This window comes from Neocloeon triangulifer, unplaced genomic scaffold (assembly GCF_031216515.1).
Source record: "Neocloeon triangulifer isolate White Clay Creek 2 clone unplaced genomic scaffold, ASM3121651v1 ptg000002l, whole genome shotgun sequence".
Classification (NCBI taxonomy): Eukaryota; Metazoa; Arthropoda; class Insecta; order Ephemeroptera; family Baetidae; genus Neocloeon; species Neocloeon triangulifer.
In genome coordinates, this window is record NW_026775545.1 from 8948032 (window position 1) to 8974400 (window position 26369).

At 37.9% G+C, this 26369-nt stretch overlaps 2 long non-coding RNA genes across 3 annotated transcripts in view; one reads left to right on the plus strand and one right to left on the minus strand.

The window, feature by feature from the left end:
* LOC132205144 (uncharacterized) overlaps nt 1–26369 on the plus strand; it is a 216429-nt gene that overhangs the window by 67619 nt on the left and 122441 nt on the right. Inside the window, exon 5 of the long non-coding RNA XR_009442667.1 lies at nt 23454–23516. This is a non-coding gene — a long non-coding RNA (uncharacterized LOC132205144). The remainder of the gene's footprint in view (nt 1–23453; nt 23517–26369) is intronic.
* LOC132205149 (uncharacterized) lies at nt 1831–10460 on the minus strand. 2 transcript variants are annotated; one of them, XR_009442672.1, is made up of 4 exons: nt 10378–10460; nt 5221–5397; nt 2452–2550; nt 1831–2139 (listed from the first exon to the last, which is right to left on the minus strand). It is a non-coding gene; the product is annotated as an uncharacterized LOC132205149 (long non-coding RNA). The 2 variants fall into 2 exon arrangements; XR_009442671.1 differs by having other exon boundaries at nt 2254–2550.

A 26369-nucleotide genomic window follows, 5' to 3' on the forward strand; every position in this document is an offset into this window, starting at 1 on the left:
TCGCCACCACCAAGAGTTTTCCTCCAAAGGTTTTGAAAAATACAAATCGTAATTTTTAGTGGAGCGATTTCCAGAAATAGGGCAACTTTCAGCAAGTTGGCATTCCTGCCGGGGGCCGGATCGGCCCGATTTAATGGTCTGATATCAAATGGAAATCTTTGACAAATGGTCTCCAGGGCGGCCCGGCTGCGAATCATCCCCCAATGAGCCCCCTCGCGCCGCCCTGCCCCGCTCTCCATTCGTTCCCGCCGGGGTAATAAATTATGCAGGAATCTGAGCGGCGCAAAGATGGCCGCCGCCGCACCGACCAATCACGGAGGGCGGCGGCCATAAACGTCGACTGCTATCTGTGCCGCGCGTAAATAAAAAGCAGCAGCGGCGGCGGCTGCGGCCCTCCCCGCGAGGGAAAAGTTGAGGCCAAACTCGTGCTGTCGCTCTGCTTGTCGACCGGCAAACTAAGCTGGAAAGGCGCCAAATTTGACTGCCGACACTTGTTCAATAATGCGATGGAATTCGCCTGCATCCCAACAAGCGCTCGAATTTCGCTTTTTTGCTGATTGTGCCGGCAAAAAAAAAAATAAAACAATGGGATGGCTCAATGTATAAAATTTATGAGGTTGCACTCGTCACTACCCTAACTATTTGCAGGTGGCTACTCATAGAATTATTTATTCTCCACTTTGTCAAGCCCACATGATGCAAATGTGGGCTTTTATTTTTTTTATAACTCATTAATGCTACCATATTTTATGAACATTATTATAACCATTTCAATAAATACTTTGACATTTTCTCTGACAAAAAAATTATTTCAACATATAATTAAATTTTTATTAGTAATTTTAATTATATATGTATTATAATTATTATTTTTGTTTATTTGTCCAAATTGTTTTGATTAAAGCAACTCTTAAGAAGTCATTTATTAAATTCTTTCTTTCTTTTTGTCATCAATTTATTACCATTTTATTATTATTGTACAAAAAAAAAAAAAATACCTGCCTGTTATATTGAAGTAGTTTTGAAGCTGCGCAATTTTCATGCAGCTGAGATTGAAATAGTTAATCCTTACCACATCCTTTGATGAATTTCTCCGCCAGACCGTTATTCTAACAATATCTCCAATTCGCCCTTACTGATTAAAGACCGAGATATGCGCCGCCAGCAGGATTAATTCTATGCGCACTAATGGTAATTTTCATAAATCAGCCCAAACCGGGCCATGGTGGCAGCTAATTGTTAATTGGGAAAGTGGCGGCAATGGAGGCACCACTTGGCCCGAATTGATTTACGGCCTCGGAACAAGCTGATATTTGAAATTCCCAGAGTTCGTCACGCCGGCTGCATATATACAATTTTCATCTGGCTTGTGTACAAATATAATCACACGCTCGTTTATCGCCGCAATAAGTTCCAGATGCTGCTGCTGGGTGCACTCTCTTGAGAATATTATATGAAACAAGCAGGCGTATATATTAATTTAATTTATCATGCGTGTGTGCAATTGAAAGCACTTTGAAAGACGACGCCACTCCCTTTTCTCACACGACAAGTTTCCACCTGAGTGGAGATTCTGGACCCTTTTGCTTCATTACCCACGGCAGTTGGCCGTAACTGAAAATTGCACACATGCCTCTCCGTAGAATGGTTATTCAAGTGGCTATATTCAAGGGTTGAAATAATAATATCGTACAAAACAAGCACAGAAAGAGAAAATTCGCCATAGATGAAAGGTAATGGGGCGTTGCAGCTGCGTAGAAAATAAATTTATTTCACAACTCGTTTTTACCTTACATGATTTAATATTTAATAACGTGTGAGTATAAAGCTCTTTCGTTTATTTAGCAGTAAAAATTATATGTTATTGCTAAAATTTTGTACACTTTGACCCTTTATATACTTGATGCGCCCGTAAAACAGAAATAAAAATTAATATAAAACAAATTGCTCAATTCCGCGAGAGCCCGTCCGGCAGTCTTGGCTCAAGAATTACAAAATTCTGGAATTTAATGGTCCATGAAGCAGTCGTGAAGCTTGACAGCTAAAAAGCTCGTCTTTTTCTCAAAGTAAAAAGAGAAGAAGCAAGTGACATCAGCAGTCACACATACACACGCTGTTATTGCTCTACTGCTCTCTTGGCTGAAATGAAAAAAAAACACGCCATCAATTTAATTTTATTGCCGTCCACTGTGCATGCAATTGAAAATATTTACAGAGTCATTAAGGCACATTAAAAAGAAGCGTAAAACCTACACAAACAAACAATAAAGTGAGCCAACGACATCATAACGATTTTTGAAAATGGAGCCCAAGTGAGGCATTTCGAGATTTGCTGCCGATGTGTATCTGTTTGATGTTGACGACCCATTATTCACCATAAAGTGACGTCACTTTATGGCACACACACACTCCGCATTTACGACATTTTAAACCCGCAAGAGTCTCTTTTACTTATAAATACTCGGGGCGGTATTTCTAGGGCAGCAAACAATCGAGGCGGCTCGGCCGGCGCGAAGTCGAAGCTGGGCCAAAGTTTCTCCGCGGCTCACCCTGAAACAGAGATATCAAGTTGTTTAATTCTTATTTCAATATCCTCAATTGACCATTTCATATTCAAAAATAAATAAATGTAAATAAGCATGTGATATGTGTATTGATCAGCACAGCTCATTTGATTAAATTTTATGTTCAACTCAAATCGACGTATATATTTATTTTATTTTTCGCTAAATGCAACTACAATTAGATTATATAATCAGCATGAAGCTGTTCCATTAAAATACAAATAATTTCTGAATGTCTGACACCTTGCAGATCTATCGCTGAATAAAATGCACGGTCTTCCTTTAGGACACGCACGAAATTTATGTATTTTACAGATTAATCGTGATATTACTAGCATTAGTATAATTTGAAATTAATGAACTTAATATACCTGAAAAATAAAACAATCAATTATTTAATTTATATTTGTAATAAATAAGATGATAAATGAAATCAATTGAAAAGTTATAATAATTAGTTATAGTAAAATTGATTTTTTAAAGAGAAAAAAAATAAGTTCTTTCCAATAAAAAAATATATAAAAGTTTATTGAATATCCACAATGGTTTTGCTTTGATTCAATTTGAAGCTATGAAACTTCTCTCGCTGACAAGTTTCTCGCCTTTACTTCCAAGAATAAATCTGTGCTAGGAAAACATTATTTCCGAACGGTTATGGTTTATTTTATGAAAAAATGGAGCCGGCCGCCGTTGGTGACGATAGAAGCGAACCGCGCGCAATAATAATATTTGTTTTATAGTGCGGCAATAAATCTAGTGGAGCGATTCCTTTGATGTTGGGTGTTTTCTCAGCGTCTTGGACAGCCTCTAGTTTTTCAGGCAGCGCTCCGACGACCAGAGTAAATTGAAAAACAATCACACACACTCACGCGGCTAGAGCTGGGAAATTTTAATCTCACCACATAAAACGAGCCCACATCGCATGATGCAGAAATAATAAATGGAATAACCGTGTTTGCCACGCTCGTTATCACACAAGTCTTTGAAAAAAAAAAAGTAGAAAAATAACAACCGGGCCTAAAATTTTCTTATTTGAATAAAAAATACCTTTTCGTTCGTGACAAATGCGATTTTTATTTAAAAATCGGCTCCCATGATTCTGCATATTAAACATTTCCTTGAATTTTCCATGCGAGCTAGATGCGATCTGCTTGGGAGAATTTGAAATTAACTTTCAAAGTGCATGCAAATGCATGCTGATAAGAAATAATTATAATTAATGGGAAGCCTGCAACCATTTAGAAAATCATATATTATTTTTTTGTATTTTGATACAAAGAGCTCTTAACCAATTCAATTTATGAAAGCATTAAGAGACGCCGAATGAATAAAAAAATTATAAATGGTGGAGAGTGCAAGCGTCGAGAGAAAATGGACTTTTAAAAGAGGCGAGAGCGATAAGCATTTATATATTTCTCGGCAAGAGTATGTTTGTGAGCATCACTTTTGTCCTCTCTGATGAATAATTTAATGCGAGTGTTAAGTGCCGGGAGAAATAATTTCAAATGCGCATATAAATTTTTATAAATATATCTGCAATCTCACGTTTAACCGACAACTGCACATCAAACGAATCGTTTAATTCTCTCTTTTACACTTGCGGCCGAAGACAAGTCTTGATGGAATAAAAACTCACAACATGCAATTTTTTGATCACTTACCAATAAAACCACATGTTTATGCGGCCGACTTTTTTATTGTAAATTTATATATTTTATATTATACGCGTGCAGTGTGCTGGCTTCGCATCGAGAGCGTGGAGGAAAAGTGCTTTAAAAATGTATTTATTGGACAGATTGTATTTCAAGTTTCTTTACGAGGGTATATCAGCCACATTAAATATTCATTCTGCATTGCGGGAAAGGATATATTTCACGAGAAATTATTACACTTTTCCAATCGGCTTGGGTATTGGATTACGATTCTTGGCATTATTATTGTGCTTTAACAAATTGCCTTTTGTAAAAGTCGCAAAAAAGCATGTAGAATAATCAACAAATTGATTTTTATTCATTTTATTACGAAAGAAATTTCAGACTCATGTTTTACTATTTTATTTCTACCATCACTAAAAACAAAAAATTTACTTTTATCTTCTATATTTACGCAGAGAATAAAGCGAATATTAAAGAATGATAGAATAAAATTTATATAATTGCAATTCATGAATATAAATATTTAAAATTATGTTTTTTCATTATCAATTTTATTTCCTTAACTTTAAATATTTCCTTATAAGTCTCTGAATAAAAAAGTTGTTCAAATTTCAAAAGAGGCTTTTATATACTTTTGCGATTTTCTTCTTGAGGTTGTGATGCAAAAGCAAAAGTGCTTCATCTTTTCAAGCCGTGATACCGGTGCTCACTTTTCGGTCCAAACGATTCCTTTGATAAGCAAATGCGGCGCACTCTTTCTTCGGGCCCTCAGGGAACGTCGCAGCCAAGATAAAGGTGCGTAAATACACATAAAGGTGGCAGGAAAGGGATAGGCAACCTAGCGCGGCGCGAGAAAGTAATGCGTCTCGGCCCGTAGGGTGCAGAGCGTATAGTTTTTTTACGCACGAGATACGCCCGTCGATAAGGAATAAAGTAACATACAATATGGCTCCATTGACACTCCCCGCAGGGATGCATATCGCCGCAGAATGGATAAATACCTAATATACGGCGTGCTGTACAGGCAGTCTAGCTGCGGGGGCAGGAAATTCGCCCCTCGCTGCCTCGAAATGAAGACTTACGCACTCACTCGGCTGATGAGGGAAAATGGAAAGAGAATTCGTCGTCGATCGATTGTGATGTGGCCTCTGATGGACTTCTGTTATTGTCTGGGGTTTCTGAAACAACGTCGTAGTTTTTAGGAGAGAATATTGTTTCCTTCCTTAAGCTATAAGTGAAGTTTTGGAAACTTTTATTTATTTAAATATTACATTTTGGCATTTTATATCCATGTTTTTAATAATTCTAAAAATTCCTTTAAAATTTTAAACATTCTTTATTTAAAAATTTAGAAATTTAAAATTCTTTTTTCTATGATTTTTTGATAAACTAAGTCATTAAACTCTGAAACTCCGTCTAGTTTTCTCCATTATAATTTTAAATGGGTCTCTATTAAATGACATAACTTTGGCTGTTTTTTTTCTAAACGTAAAATTTGTATTTGAAAACGTATTTAAAGTCAAAATTTATAACCTCCTCAAGCAAAAAATAGCACCTGATTACCTAAGTTCTCCTTATTATAAAAATAAACCCCACCGCAGCCTTAATTGGTTAATTTGAATTCTCGCTTTTGGTACAACAAATCACGCTTTCGGCTAATAAAAATAAATTTATCCCTTTTCGGGCACCAAGAATCTGCGTTCGCGAATTATTTTTCGCGGCATCTCCAGAGAGACGACATATTTTTTTCTCTCATTCCTCGCAGAATAATTCTCATTTCTCAGAGCGAGTGACACTAACTGACCAGTTGGCCTTTCGCGAGTGGAAATAATTCAAGAAACGCTTTTGGATCCACGTCACGTGTGTGTGTGTCTGCCGGGGTGAAATCTATGCAGCCGGCAGCACACATATAGACTCTCAACATTGATGGTCCCCTCTCGCAATGATGGAAACTCTCTGCAGCTCCTATATATCACCACCGCGTACCAAGCTGGCACACTCTGCTTTAAATTCCTGCGGTGTAGAAAAGTTATATAATTTGATATTACAGCCGCGCACAGCACCCGAAGCGAAGGAATATCCTCTTATAAGCTTTTCTCCGCGCTGGCTGCTGCTGATGATGGCGCGCCCGAAATTGATGTTCTAACTTGGGTAAAAAAAAACTCTTGCCGCCTTTCTTTATAAAAAAAAATCGAGAGTTAAAATATGGTCTCCACGGCATAAAAGCCACTCGTGGCGTGGAATTTTTCTTGTCATACTGCGGAGTCAGATAAGAACCAACCCAAAGTGAACACACACATATAACCACCACAGAATGCCACATGGACGCAATATGCGAATTTAATTTTAATTTTTTTTTAAATTTATTGATTTTTTTTTTTTTGATCAAAGATAATTTTAATAATCCTCTAAATTAAATAGGAATATATTAATACATAAATATTTATTATAATTATTTATTTTATCATTTATGTTAATTTTTGCGATTTTATTAATAGATTTGAAATTAATTTGAATAATTATCTGTTTTAGTTTGTTTATAGTAAATCTTTTTCATGCAATTAATACGTTTTCAAGAAGTTGATAAAATTATAGGTTTCTTTGGAATTCTATATATTTAATTCAATGTAACCCCCAACCTTACAGAAAGTAAATGACATTTTTCAATGTATGCCTTGCTTACTAATTTGGTAGCTCATAAATGATTATGATTAATTATTGAAAATTATAGAGATTAAAAAGAGTTAGAATTTGCTTTATATTGATGATATAAGCAAGTACAATTTTTGTAAATTTAACCTCTCTGTAAACAAAAAAATAGCAGAAGGATCGTTCAAAATTTGAGATTTATATTTGAGTCACTTTAGTCGGATTGCGTTTTCAATTTCAAAGTTGCACGGGGCAGCAGATGATTATCAATATAACCTTTGGGATTTTGTTTGAAAAGCTCCACTGCACAAACAGTTTAGTCGTGGCGCCGTGCGTCCGAGGTAATCGGCTATTTTTCCGGAGCTTGATCGTTCCTCTTAATTGCGTCCATCACGACTCCATCAGCGAGAGCAGGGGGCTGGGACTGGCTTTAATATATAAAATATATAGTGGCCCATATCGATCAGCGTCCATCGAATTGCCAAACACGGGCAAAGTGCTCCGGCCTAACGACACGTGTAATTTGGCCGGACAAACAAAACACGGCTTTGCCTACACGGATCTTTCCGCGCTCCAAATTGCTTTTTATACAATATTGTATAGAGCGGGGGTGCAGGAAAAGCTTTCGGCTGGCCCTGCGGGGTATTATTGGCACCACCCGGACGGCTGCATGGAAATATTATTATTGCCCGGCGCCGGCTGATAAACAGCCAAAGCTGGATCTATATTGAAACTGAAATCCCCGGGCTTGGCCATGTTTATTGAAATTCCGAGGGAGGTGCATGCAAAGCAGCATAATATGCAACCGGGGTGCATTTCGTGCGGAAGGAATCAGCCTTGCCATTGTTCCGGCATACAAATGGAGAATGGAAACGGCCATCAGTGACGCAAATGAGACAAGGGACTTTATCTCTCACATTTTTTTTGCCTCGTCAGAGAATAAGGATCTATTCAAATACTCCGGCCGGTCCCACGAGAGAAGAAACAGGAATTTATGTATAACAAAAGAAGTGAAGCGTTAAATTATTTTAAATGGTCCTGTCCAGCAGCCGAAAAAATTCCTTGCTAGATTTAGTCTTTTTTCGGACGGTCATGGAGGTTATGGAAGGAAAAAATACATAACTTTTAAAGCACACGTGTTTCAGTTGTAAGGCCGTTAAGGCAGTAAAAACTTGAACTGGCCAATCCAGTTGACTCGAAAATGACTGTAAAATTTTAACGTCACTGTTGCACCCCAAAATCGGGCAAAATGCATCATTTTCGAGGCAGATGGCATTTCGACAACAGGCTTCTTTCCACTCGGCAGAGTTGAGGTAAAAAGTTTCCTTTCAATTTATTCGGCGGCAATTTTTCGTTCCACTCGGGTATTTTTACAAGAATTGCTCTCAAAAGGGTTGTTTTTTGGGGCAAGAACTGATTAAAAATTCCATTTGGAGCGGCGCAGGTGAATTTGCATCGCGCTGCTGAATTATTCAAGCAAAGTGCGTGCTGCAATATTTTGGGGCCGCGCACTTTAAGGAAACAGAGGCGCGCAGTTGCGCCGGCCATTTTAAACAATGACAGGGGAATAAATTAATAAAGTTAGTGGCAGGTGTTATATTGTCCTTTTGGGTGGCTTAAAACAACACCAAAGACAACGACAATCTACTGGCTCAATCCCTTAGGGTCGTATTTTCATCTACAATATTGCACGGTCTTACACAAGCGAGCAACGCAAACGCAGCGTTGCTCAGCCGGCTGCCTACAAAAACGGCAATTTATGTTGTGAGCACAGAGACACCCTGGTTAATCCGCTCCGAGAAAATTTGCGCAGCTAAAACACGCCTTGTTTTTCCCGAAACCAAATTTCTTTCATAGGAAATTTAGCTAAATATTTTCACTATAAAAAGTATTATTCAAGTAACATAAACTTTTAAAATTGAAATAATTATTTTATGTTTTTTTTTCTTGAGACGATCAAGAAGGGAATGGGTAGAAAAAAAATTAGTTTTATATATTGTTTATGAATAATTTTTAGCTCACTAAACTTTAAGGCCATTGAAGGCAGTAAAAACTTTAATTGTCCAATACTCATATTGATTGAAAAATAACATTAAATATTTATTTACATACGTATAAAGTTAATAAGCGCAAAATTAAAAAAAAAAGATATTGTTTTTTAATTTTTTTTAATAACAATCTATGCAGGAATTGAAGTTTCTGAAATTATATTATTATTATTATTTTTCTGGCTCTTCTATAGCTCTTCATTGAAATTTATTCATTCCCACGCCACTTTTTTCCAAAACGGTTGGCATTTTGTTTTTTATTCTAGGATGAATTCCAGCTCGGAACTACATTTGGAGCATGTCAAATTTGTTGTCTGTGCCGGCGGCGGCGGCAGTTTGAAATGAAGTCGCACTTTGCGCCTGGCGTGTATAGCTTCAGAGTGCGGTGCGCCCGGCTGTATATAAGAAATAAAACAGACGGTCGTGCTTCTTATAAAAAGGAAAGTGAATTGCCTCCTGCTCGGTGTGCCGAACGTCCTCCTTTATTGTCGAGACAGCCCTTTTATTGCGCACATTTTCTAGCTCCAGAACGAGAAAAAGCAGTCGGGCGAATGCACCTTCAGGGTGCATCAAATAAAACGCCGGCCAGCATTTCAAATTAGAGCACACGGGCGTCTGTGCTCTGTGACAAAACAAAATGATGCATCGTCTCGTCGCCCTTTGTGCGCCGCATTTTCTCTAGGGGTGAATGCTGCCGCCCGGCCGACTCGGGTGTGGGAAAATGGCTTCGGGCTGGCAGACCAATTGCCGCTATATCCATCGGCTGGCGTGTTTTCCACAGATGGAAAAGTGGAATTGCGTCGGATGCAACTTGATTTTTGCACGCGCGTGAATTGAATTTTTATCGGCGGAATGTGGAAAACGTGTTTTACTTCGCCTCATTGAGCTCGCAAACGAGCGTGTTGCGTTTCAGATGGAAAGGAAATTTTATACAACACGGCCCACAAATTTCTCAGCGTAAATGAAAAACATGAAAACAGGAGAATTCCGTAGGGAAATAAAAATTTGGGGTGGGTGAGGAAAATGCACTTTTTTGCCAAGTTATGCAACCGGCTCGACTTGCATGTCGGCGGGGATGCATAAAATGTATTTTTGGAACTTGCAATATCAAAATCCTAATTTAAACTCCAACTTTTAAAAGTATGATGAAAACATTTCTTTACCTTCCTTTTTTATTAATCTTTATCAATTTTAAATTTGAATTTACATTTAAAAAATTAAAGTTATATTTTCATGTTAATAAATTATCTATCTCATAAACACCTTGAAAATGAACTGAAATAATATTTACGATTCAACGCCTCAACAATTTAGTAGTAGTGGAAATTTCTAATCTGAAACGTGATATCTCTGTACGTTTTAAAACGGACATTTGGTCGGTTTAATTCGTAGTAAAAACGGTCATAAAAGCAGGTAAAATTGGCTGAGAAATATTGCGTGATAATATTATAAAGTCCTGACCTGGGCCACGCTTTGTTTGGTGACGTGGATACTGGCTCAGTGCTACTGCAATGAGAGAGAACGTGCGAGTGAGTGAGTGGCAGCCGCACATCAAGTTGAATGAATGCGGCTGAATGACAAGCAGCGCACTGCAAAAAGCCTCATTTATTCCGTGCGGCGCTGCGTGTTACTTGTATATATACCAAATATCAGCCGGCGGATCAAGATTTGCATCAGGAAACGCGCGCGAGTGGAATTCGCACACCGACCCCTCCTCAATGAAATGCCTATTGAGTTTTTGCAAGTGGCTTTTTTATTTCATTCAACTATTTCCCCCTTGCAAAAAAAAGTTCCAAATTTGTTATTTTATTCATAACAAATATAGTGAAAAAAAACGAGAGAGGCAATGAAAAAAAATAAGGTTTTTTAACAGTTTAAATTGAATTTAGATGGTTGTTAAATTTTTTTATTAAATTTAAAAATTTCACTGAATGTCAGATAATTAAAAATAAAAATTATATACAGCGATATATAGCTAGGAACTCCCACTATCTTTTAATTTCAATTTTTAGCTGAAATTTCTTGCATGTAAATATGCAAGAAGAATGCTGATTATTTTAATTTTCTGCTGTTAAAAAATGATAGCAATGGTGTCTCTTGCAAATTAAAAGTAAAAATTGCGGCGTAGTAATTGTTACCGCGTGTACCATTTTTCGCCGCAAAATTACGAAAATAACTGCGTCGTCTCTCAAAAAAGCTAGATTTTTCTATCTCTTGTCCCGCATTTTCATAATTTAATTTGACAGTTTAGAAAAGAATTACGCGCCGAAATTTGCATATCTCCGCAGCACGGCGGCAGAAATCCACGTAAAAAGGCGAGATGGGAAAATTGGCGGCGCAGTCGAGAGAGGGTTGAACCGGGGCTGTTCCGAGCCGTGATAGCTGTGTGTGTGCGAGAGCACAGCACAGAATGTACATATAATGGCGACTATAATGGTGCAGCCAGGGCCAACTTTATTGATCCATCCAGTTTGCAGGCACACAACTCGACACTGGCCCAGCCAGCAAAAACACCCTCTCTCAGCCCTCGCAGCTCTTCCTCGCCTGCTCGCTCGGAAACACACCCCGAAAACTAACCAGCAACTCTCTTGGCGAATATTTTCGACTCGCTGCTAAATTTCTGAGCCACGGAAAAGTTTTTATGTCATGTAAGAGTTGTGGAATAAGTTTGCTGACAAAAGTTTAATTTCCAGCATTCATGTTTCCTGGAATAATTGAGATGGAAACAAATTTTTGTTGAAATAATTTTTTCTTAAGAATATTTAAACGGTGAAAAAAAATCACAGCTAAGAATGATAGTGATTGATAATGAAATTTAATTTAGTGGAAAATAGAAAAGGTGGTAAATGTTTTTTGCCCAAATGCACAAATTTAAAGATAAATAATAAATTTCATTGATTGATTCAATTATAATATAACGGTATTTTTCTTCAAATTTTTAATATTCTAATCGTGCTAATCAAACAATGTAACAAAACTAAAATATTCAATTTTGAGCCAATATAATATATTATGTGAAATGAAGTTTGTAATTAGGAATTTAAGAAGTTAAATTTTTAGTTAAGAAAAGTTTTAAAGAACGGGATGCTTTTTATCTCCAATAGAGCTTTTTAAATTGATGTGCGCTTTAAAATAGGTTATTAGAATTTATTAACTAATTAGGATTAATTTTTTTCTTTTCTATCTTACTTAAAATTCAGTAAAGAGATTAATATATAGTTAAATTAAGGTGAAAATTATCCTTCTTTTATCAAATATTTCCTTTTGTATCCCACGGTATAATTATGAACATTTAACAAGCATTTAAATTTGAATGGAGTGGAAAAAACTGACAAGCGTCTCTCTATTGTTCATTGTCGGGCAGCAAATGGTCTCTGCGATGGATAATTCCATGGGTGGAAAGTGCAGGCGGAATGCTAACGAGGAGCTAAAGCGAGCTGCCTGCATGAATGCAGCAGCTTTATCGACCCATCATGCACCAAATTATGGCAGCTCTCGTGCAGAGCTGAGCAAGAATGGCGGCTCAATTATTCATCGCTCGGCTGCTGTGTGTGAAAAATATGCAATTTGCGATGAGCCCCAATCTTTCACCCCATAATATGCAGAGGAAGCGCGCGTGTGTCTTTGTGTCACCGCAAGATAGCTGATTGGCAAAAAGAAAGTGAGCGATTTCGGCTCAAGTCGATGGGCGAGGAGGCGCCCAAAAGTTATGGCGCGAGAGAGCCCTGAGGGTGCACACCCCAGCAAAAGCTCTCTCTCATTTGGGTCGCTGCGGCACTTTGGCCGAGGCATGACGCGAATTTTGATACCAGCCCTCGCTTCATTTGAATATCGCACAGAGGAACGGGGCGATCCTCAAAATGGAAATCTTTATCCTCCGAAGCTGAAAGAGGTCAAATGGAAATGTGGGCAAAATGTTGTTTCAAAGTTAAGTGAGAACGGAGCGTGAATAATGAGCGTCTAAAAGTGACAAAGGGCGGCTTTGCTATTAATATAGCTGCAGGTCTTGCTCTTGTTTTTGAATAATATTAGTAACTTCAGTTTTAAATTTCCAATAAATTCAGTCTAGCCTTCATCATTAAGGGAGTGCAGGTGTACAACAATATTGATTTAATTATTTTGGATATTTCGTAAATTTTATTTATAATTTTTATTTATTGTCTTTAATAATTATATCTCTCAAAACAATATTTAAACAAATGCAGCTATTTAAATACATATGAAAATTACATAAATATTAAAATAAATAATTGTTAATTAAAAAAATATATTTAAACAACTAAAATTAGTTAACGAGAAAAAATAAATTTGTGAATGTTTGTTGAAAGTATTTAATTTACAGTAAAAATACAAAAAAAATATTTTTTTGTATTATTATTTGTAAAGCTTCTCAGTTGAATATTCAACTTGGAATATTCATCTTCATCGCTGGTTATATTATGCATTATATATAGCTAGAAGAACTTACTTGATAAACAGGCCGTATAGCTTGAGCAGTTTATTAAAACGTAAAGCTCTGTATGAAGTGATGGAAAAGAAAAAAATTTTAATCGCAGTAGCTTGATTAGCTGCGTAGAACGATGGCAGCTCTTTGGAGTTAATTATCTCTGATGGATGGCGGAAGGGACTTCTTTCTTTCATGTTAACCGAGAGCATTTTTTCCTTTTCGAGGTTACACTATGCAGCAGCCTTGTCCGGTTTCTCTACCCAACCCGAACCTCTTGATAAAAACTCACTCAAACACTCAACTTTCGAAACAACCATTTGACACAAACCAAAAAACCTCTCTAAAGAAATCATCTTGGTATATAATGCAGAAAAAATCCCAACAGATTTTTGGACTCGCGTCAAAATTTGTCTGCGCATACTTTTGGCATCATTTTCAAATGCGCTCATGCTCATATACGCATTTAAATTTTTACGGCCGTGCTTCTTTCTTTTGCCATTATTCAGAATTTATTGCTCGTAAATCATTGTGTAAACTCGCTTGTCATGCTGTAAGGAGTCTGTGTTTTTTCAAAAGGCGTTTTTTTTCCTGAGCAGTGTTTACCCTTTTTCTTTTTTGCAAAATAATGTTGTGGTATAGCAAGAGGACGTATTCAAGATGATAATTTTGTGATAATGTTTGGTATGGCTGAATTCACACTCTATACACAGATAAAAGAAAACTCGCCTTACAGTTTAAACAAACTCGTTTCTATCTTAAACTCTTTTATGGGTGTAAAAAAATTATGGGCTGGGTCTATCTTTGTAATATTCTTGAATAGATTTTAATATTTAGTAACCTCATAATTTTTACATTATTGACTTTCGTCTGTTAAAAATTATTTGCAAATTCTGTCTTTTTTTTATTCAAGCAAATTTTAATCAGAGTCAAGCTGATTTAATTCAAAACACCCCGACTGAAATTAAAAAGTTTCTTGCCAAATTTAATTAGGACCATGCAAGTGTGGGCCTCTTTATACATTGGCATGCATGAATAATAATAATTGTTGCTCGCACCGAGCCTCGCGTATTGCATAAATTTGGCGTTTCTCTCCTCTCGAATGAAATTTATGCGGATAGTCGCACCGAGCGTGCAGATTAAATCTTAATTAACTTTGAATAATTAATCAGAGTTTATACTTCTTGTGTGGCCGCGAATGCCAAATGTAGTTGGAAGATGGCGTCATTCACTCCAGCCGCGGCCAATGGCACTCGAGAGAAGATCGTTTTTCATCCCGTGTGATGGGTGCATGGCCGACCTCGAGCGCGCGGCTAAAACTTTTTCACTTTACCAATGGATGGAGACACGAGCAATCTTATTGAATTTCCTTGCTCCGTTGCCGGCAACCTGGGGAAAAAAGAGAGACCGGCCAGAATTAGCAGTCGTGCTTTGCGTGGACGGTTTTGAATGATACTCTTGGTGCTTTATTACTAACACCATAATACTTTTATTGCACTTTTTTAAAGCGCCTCAAATTATTATTTTGGCCCACTTTTGCGTGGTTTGTTTATGGACAAAGTGCACGATTTTTCCTTTGCGGTTATTGCAGCTAATAAAATATTGTTTTATATATCATTGGAAAGCACTTTCATACTACACAACTTGTGGAGACTTGAAATAGATTTTTATAGTTGCAAATATTTATAAGGATTTTTTTACGGAAGGGATAAAAATATTATTTTAGTCTAATAAGCTGTAATCTTTTATTTTATTTTGATCTTACAAAAGCAAAAAATCACAGACAGGCAAATCAAATTGTCAAATTTGATTTTAGAAATTTTGTATTCATTTTCAGATGCTCTGGACTTGCCAGTGAAATTAATTTACAATTTTGCACTCAAAATATTTTTACAGAACAAATAATAAGGAAAATATAACTTACAAGATCTTATGAGAGAAACGATGTGGCCAGAGTGGTGTCATAACTAAAACTACCCCAAACAGCCAACCTGCTCCTCACCTTCCTTTCGGAGCGAAAAATAGAAATCAGGGAGAAAATACAGGGGATTGGTGCAATTGCGCCCAAGGGATGGAAATCTGGCGCGGTGAAAGTTAGTTGGCAGGGTGGCTGATTGGACGTTGGCCACAGGCAATGTTTCGCTTTGTGCCTAACGTGTGTCAAAACAGTTCAGCAACCCCAACAGTGCTCAAGGGGGTGAGAGCGAAATGTAAGACGCCACAAACAAATGCCTTTCTTGTAATGCGTTCAAGATAAACTTTTTACATTGCATTATTGCATGAAATTATTTTTTATTGTAACAAATCAGATTTACAATTACAATTATTTTCAACTGAACATACAAATAGGTTTATAAATTTGAATTATTTACATTATGAAATTAATTCAAGTTTTTAAAATAATCTTTGGCCAAGCTGCGAGAGGCATATTTATGCCCAACTCTCCAATTAAAATTAAAGAAAATATGCACCATCACTGCATAGTGTGTCAGCACAGGATGTGACAATCAATGGGTGGGCTAGTTTTTATTGCCGAAAAGGAATTGCTCTCGAGCCATAAAGACATGTGGCCAGCTCACATCTGCTCTACACTCGGGTGACAATGCCTATTCATCCCCAAAAATTTTTTAAGACGTGCAGGGCTATGACCTTTTTTGTAAGAAAGCAAGCGTCACTTTGAAACGAGACGTTGAGCGTGATACATTGGAGCTCAAAATTTGTAAAATTATTATTTTGTGTAAGTATTATTGAATAAGTACTAAAATTATTTATTTCTGACCATTCACATGTGAAAATTTATTGTCTGAAGTCATAAACGATTGTGTAAGTACTTGCAATAACGTTCATTGATTTATTATATAAGCGTTCAACGCTCATAAATTCAATTTTATTAGCGCAGCAACGAATACAAAATGTATCAAATCAATGTTTATTTGCAACAGATAAACCACATAAATTTCCCAAAGGAGAGAGTTTCGTGTGCGAATCGGCGTAATTTATCAAGCATTTTATTGGTTTTGGCTCAACATGAGTGATTTTCACATTCCTGTGTTTGATATTCTGTATGTGTGAGAGTGTGCTGCGGAGGGACGGAGCTTCAGCCTGGACGTTCGGATGCGAAGAGAGGCAGCGAAGAAGAGCCGCGCTGCATTCTGATCAGACGATCATGAGAACGCACGCGTGGTGATCAGTGTAGCCTCCTGTTACGTATACTGAAGGTATACCGGATATGAATGACACTCAGGATACATTCAGTATACGTACAGGGGGTTCTACATAACTCAGCCGAGCAGCAAGTCGACTCCAAAGCGCACATCTGGAAACAAAGAAGAGAAGAAAAATAAACACCATGGTCCGAAATGTGCACGTCGTTTGATCTTTTCTCTAAACAGACTGTTAAGAAAAAAAAATGTAAAAAGACCTTGTATTTTTTTTATAAATTCAGATTTATTGTTATATGTATTTAAATTCCATCCATCGTCACTGTCCGAGCGAGCTGTAATTGGGAAGAGCCGCTGATAATAGGCTAATGAACAACTTCCTCAGTGGCGCAGTCGAATGGTGCTGCTGCGCTTTTAATTCGGGTAAACAACCGCCCGCTCGCCCCCACCCGAGGCGGATAGATCAACAGCCTCTCCAGCTTTGTCTCGCAATTTGCATAGCCGCAATCATCCCCTGGCTGAACGGTTTCCTCTTATCGCGCCCCTCGCAGCAGCACAATGCAACCCTCGCTCCCTTTGTTGGAGACACCCCTGGGGGTGTAAATCGTGAGAAGGTGAACAAGGGGTGGGACGCGAGGGGAAAAGTGGATGCTGAAGGAGATTTTAGCTCTCACCGAGCACAAAATTCAAGCTGGATTCTAAAAAAATTAAATTCATTGCTTTAAAATAATATGAAAAAAGTGCTTTGTTATAAATTAAAAATTTTGAAGAGAGATATAGAAATTATTTGATATTTGGAAGAATATTATTTTATTAATTCAAATTTATAAGGGGAACAAAATATTAAAAAAAATTCAGGAACCTTTAAAAAACTTACTAGTGTGACTCAAAACACTTTATGCCCTTTATACCTTACCTAAATTTGAAATTTGAGTATAATTTGCATATTCAAACAAAATACTAACACAAAATTAGTCTATAGACAAAATTCAAAGCTGGGACTGCCCAGCGGAGCAAAATTTATTTTATTACTACGGCGCCAAATGGCCCTTTCCAAAATTCATACCTCTGTGAACTGCCCTGGAGGCGGCAAGAATGGTTGCTATTGTTGGCCAACAATGGTGGCGGTGGTGGGGCGGCAGGCCGTGACGTCACGTAGCCTCAAAGGGGCCCCACTCGAGCCCAACAAAGCCCGACGCGGGCCTGGGGCCGTTTTTCGGGCGTCGTCAACCCTCGGGGTGGCGGCGGAGGCGGCCGGGGTGGCTGGGGTGCGAGGCGGCGGAGGCGGCTGTGCACAGCGTGCCGAGTGTCGGTAGCAAATGACACCTACTCTAAGTACACAAAGCTTGCAGAAGAGACGAGATGGCGACGACTGACGTCACCGCACACGGCGTCGGCGTACCAGAGGGGATCGGCAGCGAGCTGTGCCCGTGCTGGCTCCGAGTCGCTCCGAGGGAACGGCCTCCATTGTTGCCGCACGGGGGCCTGCCAGGGCGCACGCCTGCTGCCTCCGATCGCCACCGCCAGCCTGCACCCCTGCTTGTGATTTCAAGCTGGGCCTAGATTTTCGCACTGCTCTGCGATTTCTGCAGGCTGAAACAATTAAGGAATAAAATCAAATTGATTTAAATTAAAATATTATTTAAAAAAAAAATCAAATGCCGTTTAATTTTTTTAGTTGGTTCAAGATAAAAAATGAATAACAGTATTTGTTAATTTAAATAAAATAAAATAACAAAAATATTTAAGTATTAAATATTTTGATACTTATATTTACTTATATTTTACTTATATTTAAGTATTAAATATTTTGAATTTAATTAAAAAGTCAACCCTTCAAAGGAGTAAAACAAGATTAGCTTCAGCTCCATTACAATATTCTGCTGATCCCTCTTAAAACAAAAGCAGGCATGCCGAGTTTTAAAATGTCGGGATTATCGTTATTATTTTGAGGTTTGGCGTCGAGTCATGCACTCCTCGGATTATGGATGAAATTAATTTTGTTTGAAGAAGCGCCCCAGTGCAGAGCTAGCGATTAATTTTACTCAATGCAAGTCCGGCGCTTTTGGCACCCTCGGTGGTGAGCGACAGCTGCCGCAAAGCACAAATATATACGCTGATGTGACTCTCGAAATTAAGAGTTTAGAGAGAAAATTCCGCGCCTAGCCAAATCCCGATAGCCGTAAGTGCCAAAGCGTGTGATTAATTTAACACGCAAGTGCTCTTCTAACCGCCAGTAAACGCCTAATCGACGTTTATGTGAGGCACTTTTTTGTCAAATTACTCAGGCCGTTTTTAACGCTCGGCAAAAGCGATTTGCCGCACACATGTGCGCGCATACTGCGGTAGAGCGGCACCATTCTGCTGGCACATTGGCTAATTATCGGCGCAAGAGGTGTGCGATTTTATTTGGCCTCGGCGTTTCTCTCTCGCAGGCAAACACAAACAGCCACAAGCCAGCACTTATACTCTGCCTCGATCACACCCAAACAATAAATAAATCTGCCCACACGAGGCGGCGAACAAGGAGGCGCACTCTGAAATATTAAAAAGTCTCTTTACTCGCGACGGGGTTTGTTTTTTATTGGCATCGGTGCTTAAAAAGAAATCCGAGATAACTGCTCTCTCTGTGCTGCATCCCACCTTTATGATATAAAAATAAGCCATATCAACTTGTCCTGTCATTCGTGGACGAGCCGTAAAATCGAAATGGCATGTGGGTGCTGCACACACCACACGTAGAGTCACCCGCCCTGGCGATAGATGGATGGCCGGTCGGTGTGACCGACGGAAAACAGCGAGTGAAAGAAAACAAAACACGAGCCGGCAACGCTAGGCGCACGATTTATTGGCAGATTGAATGCGAATTTAAATGTGTCCGTTTATATTACATGGGCGAGAGGAGCGTTTTGGGAGGGAGCCCCTGAATGCATTAAAACGCAACCTGCAACGCACACATTTACTGCAGGTTGCCTGAGGTGCCTTTTAGTGCACTAATTTTTTTTTTATCAATAATTTGTTTTAAAAAACATTTTCCTGCATCAAAGAGTTCTTATTATTTTAAAATATCTAAGCATAATTCTGCTGTTTGCATAATTTTGCTATTTGCCTAATTATGCTATTTGAATTACAAAAAAAGTAGAGCATTTCAATGAATTTGAGTGTAATTTCTCAAATAATTCGTAACCATGGTTCTTAATGGTGCTAGTACAACAACTAATAATTGTATTTTTACAGATTATCAATGAGAATATTATATTGCCATCAGAATTAAAATGCAATATATTGCATTTTAATTAATTTTTAAATTTACAGTAAATAAGGTAAAAAAAATTTATGATGAATTAATTATCTGTTATTTTTTTTAAACTGGTGCATTATTTAATATAAATATAAATTAATACACATTATGCAACAAGTTTGATTAAAACTTGATATTTCCATAAAAAAATCCTATGCCAACTTTTTATGTCTCATTTTCTGTTGAACATATGTACGTGTCAATTAATTTTAGCTGTCCAGAAATGAAATAATTTTTAATTAAACAAAAATCGTTTTCAGAATTCAATATTTAGTACAGAATTATGAAATCTGGCACCAATTTGCTTTCAAAATGTTTTGTAGAACTAGAAAAACAGCATTCTACAAATTTCAAAATTGTGTGGGAAAATTTATTTTAAACAAATTTATTTGCAAAAACTTCTCTGAACTCACTTCCTTCTTGGAAAAACTCTAAAAATACGATTTCAAAACATCAGGCAGTATATAAAGTGAATACAAACGTGCCAATTTGAGGTGATAATTTTATCCAATTTAGCCAAAATAAATTATTCTTAATGGACAGACATGTCGGCTTGAAAAAGGCGTTGGGCCTCGTCAAAAAGAACCAGCGAATTGAATAATTCAGCATCATCTTTAATTCATAAAATCATCTGAAAGTCTAATTTTGGTGATTTCCCGTGAGCATCTCGGCCGATTTCGCAGGCGCATTGCGGAGCTTGTTTGCAGTCGGGCAGCAGCGCAAGTTGTGCGCCTCCATTAAACGGCGTGCACGGCACGCGGTGTGTGTTGCCGAGACTTAATTTGCATAGCCGGAGATAATTGAGCAAAAAGGCAAGAGCCGCCACGCTGCTGGAGAGATGCGAAAGTTGACCGGCCAGCAGCGTGAGCCACTCAGGAAACGCCTTTTGTTCAAACAGCCACACTCGCCGAGATAGAGAGGGAGAGCTCCTGTGGGCTATGGAAAATCGATAGTACACACCAAGGAAGGAAAGTTCCTTCCTCTTCACCCGCCTCCAAAATCAAGAGTGAAATTTTAAAATCTGACGAATCATTTTGCAAAATTTAAATAAATTAGCGTTTTTAATTAGTATATAAATATTCGCAATCATTGAGAAGGAACAGTTGCGTACGAAAAGGTTTCAAGAAAAGGTTTCAAGAAAAGGTTTTAATTGATTGTTAATTAGAAAAATAAATCCGAATTTAATTGGCACACTAACAGTTACAATTTTTTATAATATGCTGATGGCTTCTAGAAACACTACTATGAGATTATTGACAGTAATTTAAATCTACAGCCCACGGCTATTTATGCAAAATTCCGCCATTAAAAGTCCAAAACTCGTTTTAAACGCGACTTGCGAGTAAATTTAATGCTTATCAGGTGGAATTTCAAATTACATGGAACCGCCCTTGAAGGTAAAATTTTCACGAAGGAATTAAGAAGATTTATTGAGAAACAGGCCAAGCACTTTTGTACCTCGGCGAAATGCAGCAGTAAAAGAGAAAAAATGTCGCCGACTGGTCGGTTCGAAGGGAACAGGTTTTGTGATAACGAAGGAGTCTCTCGTAGTCTTCGTTAGCAACACACACAACCTCAAATTGAGTCCATCTGTCTCAATTGGTTATTGTTTTTTTCCTTTCAGGCCGACAGTCGTGGAATGCACCGATAAAGGTCAAGGGCGACACAGCTCTAGCTTCTCCCTTCATCGAGCGCCTTTGCTTTACTGCCATCTACAGTCAGATTTATAGCCCCTGTAAAGTATGCGCTCGTCACTCCGCCGCTGACGGACGGGTTGCATACCCTCCTCGTCACCAGGGTGCAAATGTGCTCGTTCACTCTTGACGAATTTTTCATGTCTCGCCTCTGAATGAACGTATAGCTTTTCCTGCCGCTTCCTATCATATTTTTGAAAATTGTTATCGCCGTCACCCCGTCGCGCAAAATTTTTATTCTTTTTTTAGTGCCCCAACGAGGTCGTAAAACATGCAATTAGTCGATTTTTATCAATGTGCCACATGCAAAATTGAAGATAATTTACAACCGGCGGTCGCACATGTGAGCTTTTTTCGCGATTTTAAGTGCTTGGCAGGCCTAATCTTTAATTAATTCCAACATTGCCATTTAGCCAGAGGTTATATGTTTCTTTTTATAGTAGAAATATTCGCCCATATTTGCCTGCAAGTTTATAAGCAGGTGATTTAATAATTAATAAACAAGAGGAATAATAAATTGTAGAAAAATCTTGAAGTTAAGATATTTTTAACCGATTGAATCTCGTTCCATATTTATTAGAGTTTGGTTGACAATAAGGGCTCCTGTTGAAGCAGGCAAAATTCAATGGTTTCATAAATATTTCCATGACTTTCTACTTTTTATTTCTAAAACTTAAATTGTTAATTATATGATGGTAAACAAATACAGCAATGAAGAAAAAAATCCTTTCAACTAATTTTTATAGATAAAAAAATCCTTTGAGTAATTATTAAAAAAAAATTTTAATGAAGTAAGAACTTAGGAATCTGGCATTCTAAATAAAGTGTTGCACTCTGAAAATATTTAAAAAAAATATATATTCTGTTTTCAATGTAAAATGCTGCCATAAACGATATTTAAAATATTATGATAAATTTATAAACAATGATTTATTGTAACTTAGTAATCAAGATTTGAAATTTAATTCAATAAAATTCAATCTTGGCATTTCTCTCCCCATTTCAATTTGTCAACGCTCACGTCAGCTCTCAATTGAAAATTAATTTTGCCATTTGAACTATAAATAATCCACAGCACTCCCTATGTTTTAATTTCACTTTGCAAGTCGCTCTCGCAACTCTCACTGAGCGTATAGGGTCAAATTTTCCGAGCAATCCTGTGGGAAATCAAAGGCTGTAAATTGCGATTCAGCACAATGTATGTGTGCGTTCTTTGCTCTCTCTCTTGCTCTGCTGGCGTTTGCCAGCGCCACTGGATAATCCCAACACAAACCCTGCACAAAAGTGTCTGCCAGGCAAACCGAATTTAAGCAGCCGTCGAATATATAAAAGCTGCACCACGCATGCAGAGCCGGAGGGGCATCAAAAATTAAAATTTATCACCTGCCAATGCGCAATATTTTGCCATTTTTAAACCTCTCTCTCTTGTATACGCTCGGCAGCCCGCTAGGGAGTTTTAAAATTGAAACCGCCTGGAAAAGCAATAATTTCCAATTGAATTCGCCGTAAAATCAAATGAAGCCTCGCCTAACGCCGAGCTAGCGGGAGAGCAAAAAGACAGGCAGACTTCCATTTTTGCCGCGCCGTCTCCCAGCGGAATTATATGGAAATCCTAGGGAGTATAATTTTGTTACAGCTTAAATTTATGGCTGCGAATATGAACACACAAAACTCTCGCGTACAGGCTGCTGCTTTTTATTTGCTTATTCCACGTGAAACCCGAGAAGTACAGTCTCGACTGCGAGTGTAAGAGAGAGAAAATTGTAAATATAAATTATGCAAGGGATAAACCGCGTGCCGGCAACGCCGGGATTATATCCTCTTTTTTTCTCAATGCAAAAAGGTCATTCGGTTTGTTGCACGAGTTTTACGACGCGAAAAAAATATGCAAATGAGTCATCTTGTGTTAATTTTCTCCTTAATCTCTTCTGTTTCAGATGGACTAAATGTTAAAGTTCTAGTGCTCGATAGTGGATAACTAACGGATCATTTGAAAAAAGGTAAGGTCGTATAATAAATCTGATCGTTTAATCGAGAGAGAATCCGGGACCGATTTATCAGAAACCAGTTTTTCGTTATTTTCTTTGCCCGACATAATAATTCAAGCCGCCGTGAATAATCTCGGGAGTGCCATTTGGCATGCAATACCTTGGAAAATTTCAAAGACCGTCAGAGGAAAGAATTTACAATCCTGTACCATTAAGGAAAATGCCGAAACAACCCTTGTGTGTGCCCACCTGCGTGTTTTCGTTGCACCCAGCTGGGCCACGAATCATGTGCGAAGACAAATTTATGTCCTTTTTATGAATTAGTTTCTTACAATGTGTCGGGCATAATTTCAAATTTATATTGTGGTTGTAAATTTTCAGTTACAGACACTTTTATACTTTTTATGATTTTATAATGCTGTCGCTGCGAGAGAGGGCAACTGAAAGAGATAGACGCACACGCACCATAAAAATGTGTGTGGATACACGTCGTGCGCGTTTAATGGAGCCTCCCAGTATGTGTGTCATTGTGCAGTGCGAGAAACTGCCTCCGAAAGAGATTCAAAAAGCATTAAATACATTCAGGGGGACGCACACAACGTTTACGAACGGATGAGTTTTTATAAAGAAATCGCATGGCAAATTCTCTTGAGAGGAGGGGAAATTATGGACATAAATTTCAAATGTATAAATATAAACTTTGCTCTCAATCCAATCCTGAAATTCCTGCTTTTTTAAGTCGGCAAACTTGTGTAACGAAATTAGAATGGTGTGTCAAAACAAACCATCAAATTCAGATACAACTACGCATTTAATAGCAAGACAGCCTGAAAGTTAAACTTGTTCTTTCGCAACATCCTTCAAATATGGTGAATGTAACTAAGAGAAGGTTAAAAAAATGTAGGAACTTTTGCTATAAAATCTGAAAAAAAAAGCATATCCATATATCTGTGATATAGTTAAAATTTAAATTTACAAATAAATTCCATAGAAAACAAATTTTAAATATCAACACAAAATGCTCTATAATCTGCATTTTTTTGTTTTATTTATTAAATAATTCAAGCCTGGGCCTGATTCCAAAACTTCTCCGAATTATAACCCCTTCTCATTACCATGTGAAAAGAGAGGGTCAGCTCAAGAAACGGACAAAGGAAATTCACCCCGAAGTTTTCGCTTTTCTTTTCACCTTATAACCGGGCACAACTCTCTGTTTGTATTTTTTTTTTCGGGGAAAAAAGGCGCTCAGCAATTTTCAGTTTTGTACGCTTCCTTTGTCGGAGCTGCCGCTTTTTCTCTCATTGTGCTGAAGGTCCCGTGTGGTCCAATAATGTCAAAGTGCCAACGGCGAATGCGAGAAAGAGAGAAGAGAAGAAAAGGACGCCATCAAGGTGTGTGCGTGCGTGCTGGCCGTCGCTGCGAGAGCTGCCGGGAAATCTGCGTTCAGGGAGTCTTTTTGTGTAAATGTGGCAGGCACCTTTACAAAAATAAACTGCGCCTCGCTTTTCTGCTCTCGTGATGGAATCAAAATGCTTCGTGTGTCTTTCTGTCGTCTACCCGTCAAGCACTGTAAATCTTTTCACGCGCTTTCAATAAAAATCTTTGCCGGGAAATGGAAAATCGATTCTGTCGCGCCAAAAGAATGGAAACAAAAATTGCAAATTTTGGAAATTGACTCTCATGCTATCAGTTTGATGAAGTTTAATGGTTTTTTATTTTACTTTTAATCAATCTATGGAACAAAAGAAAGTGATACTTACAATTAGTGATTAAAAGAATAATTTAAATTACATGATGATTTTTTATATCTGTTTTGTTATAGTTATAACCAAAATTTTACTTCATATTTAAAAAAAATTAAAAATCATAATTATAAAATAAATGGACCCAAAATATCATTTTTGAAAATTTTCTGGTTCAATTCTCAGCTTGTGCTTTTTGCCGTTTCTGCAAAAGCAAACGAGCAGAAGAAAACCCTCGTTCCGTTAGCTGAGCTCTTCTCGCTGCAGCAATAATATCTTCTGTATGCAGCAGCCGGGGCAAATTATTGGGCCCCTGTTGAATTAAATTTCCCCCGGCCGGTTTATCGCCATTCTGCACCGCATACTCTTCTCTTAAGCCCGCATTGTTTAAACTTCTTTCGCTCGAGAGCAGCGGCTTTTCTTCCTCTCTCACTGTATGTGTGTTTTTTCGCCCGTGAGATGAGTTGGAAACTCTTATCACAGAGTTTTCCACCTTAATCTTGTGTGCGCCCCATCATCTCCGCGCGCCAACTGCAAAGAATATACGGCACCGCTTGTTCTCTTTCCCATCACTTCTCTCTCGGCATCCAAAGAGCCCTTGCATTATTTCCCGGCAAACGTATTTTTCCAATTCCTCGTCCGAGAAAAAGCTGCAGACTACCGGGAAATAAAAGAATTGGAATTTGTGTTATCGCTGCACTTTTCTCTCCTGTGGCCATTCGAGCTCTCAACTCGGCAGGGGAGATCATTACACCTCCCTCTGCTGTTCCTCGGCACTTTTCGCAAGTCGTTGTTACACGGCTATGGCTTTAATTAAGAAATTCTCTCAAGTCTCAAATTCTCGTGTACGTGTTTATTTTAAATTAATAATTATACAAAATGAAATTCAACGGTACCTTTTTCGGCCGATTTAATGATTATTACAACTCAACAAAAATTTAAAATTGTCCCTACCTAAAAAGTCTTTCTGAAAATTTTAAAGCTATAATAAAATAACAATAAAATGCAGCAACTTTTTTATTAATTCAGCTTGGTAGCGCCGGCAGGGAAATTATGACGTGCAGGTCTCTTAAATTTGGAGAGTTATATAAAATAACTAATAAGTAAGGTATCTTTTTGCCAC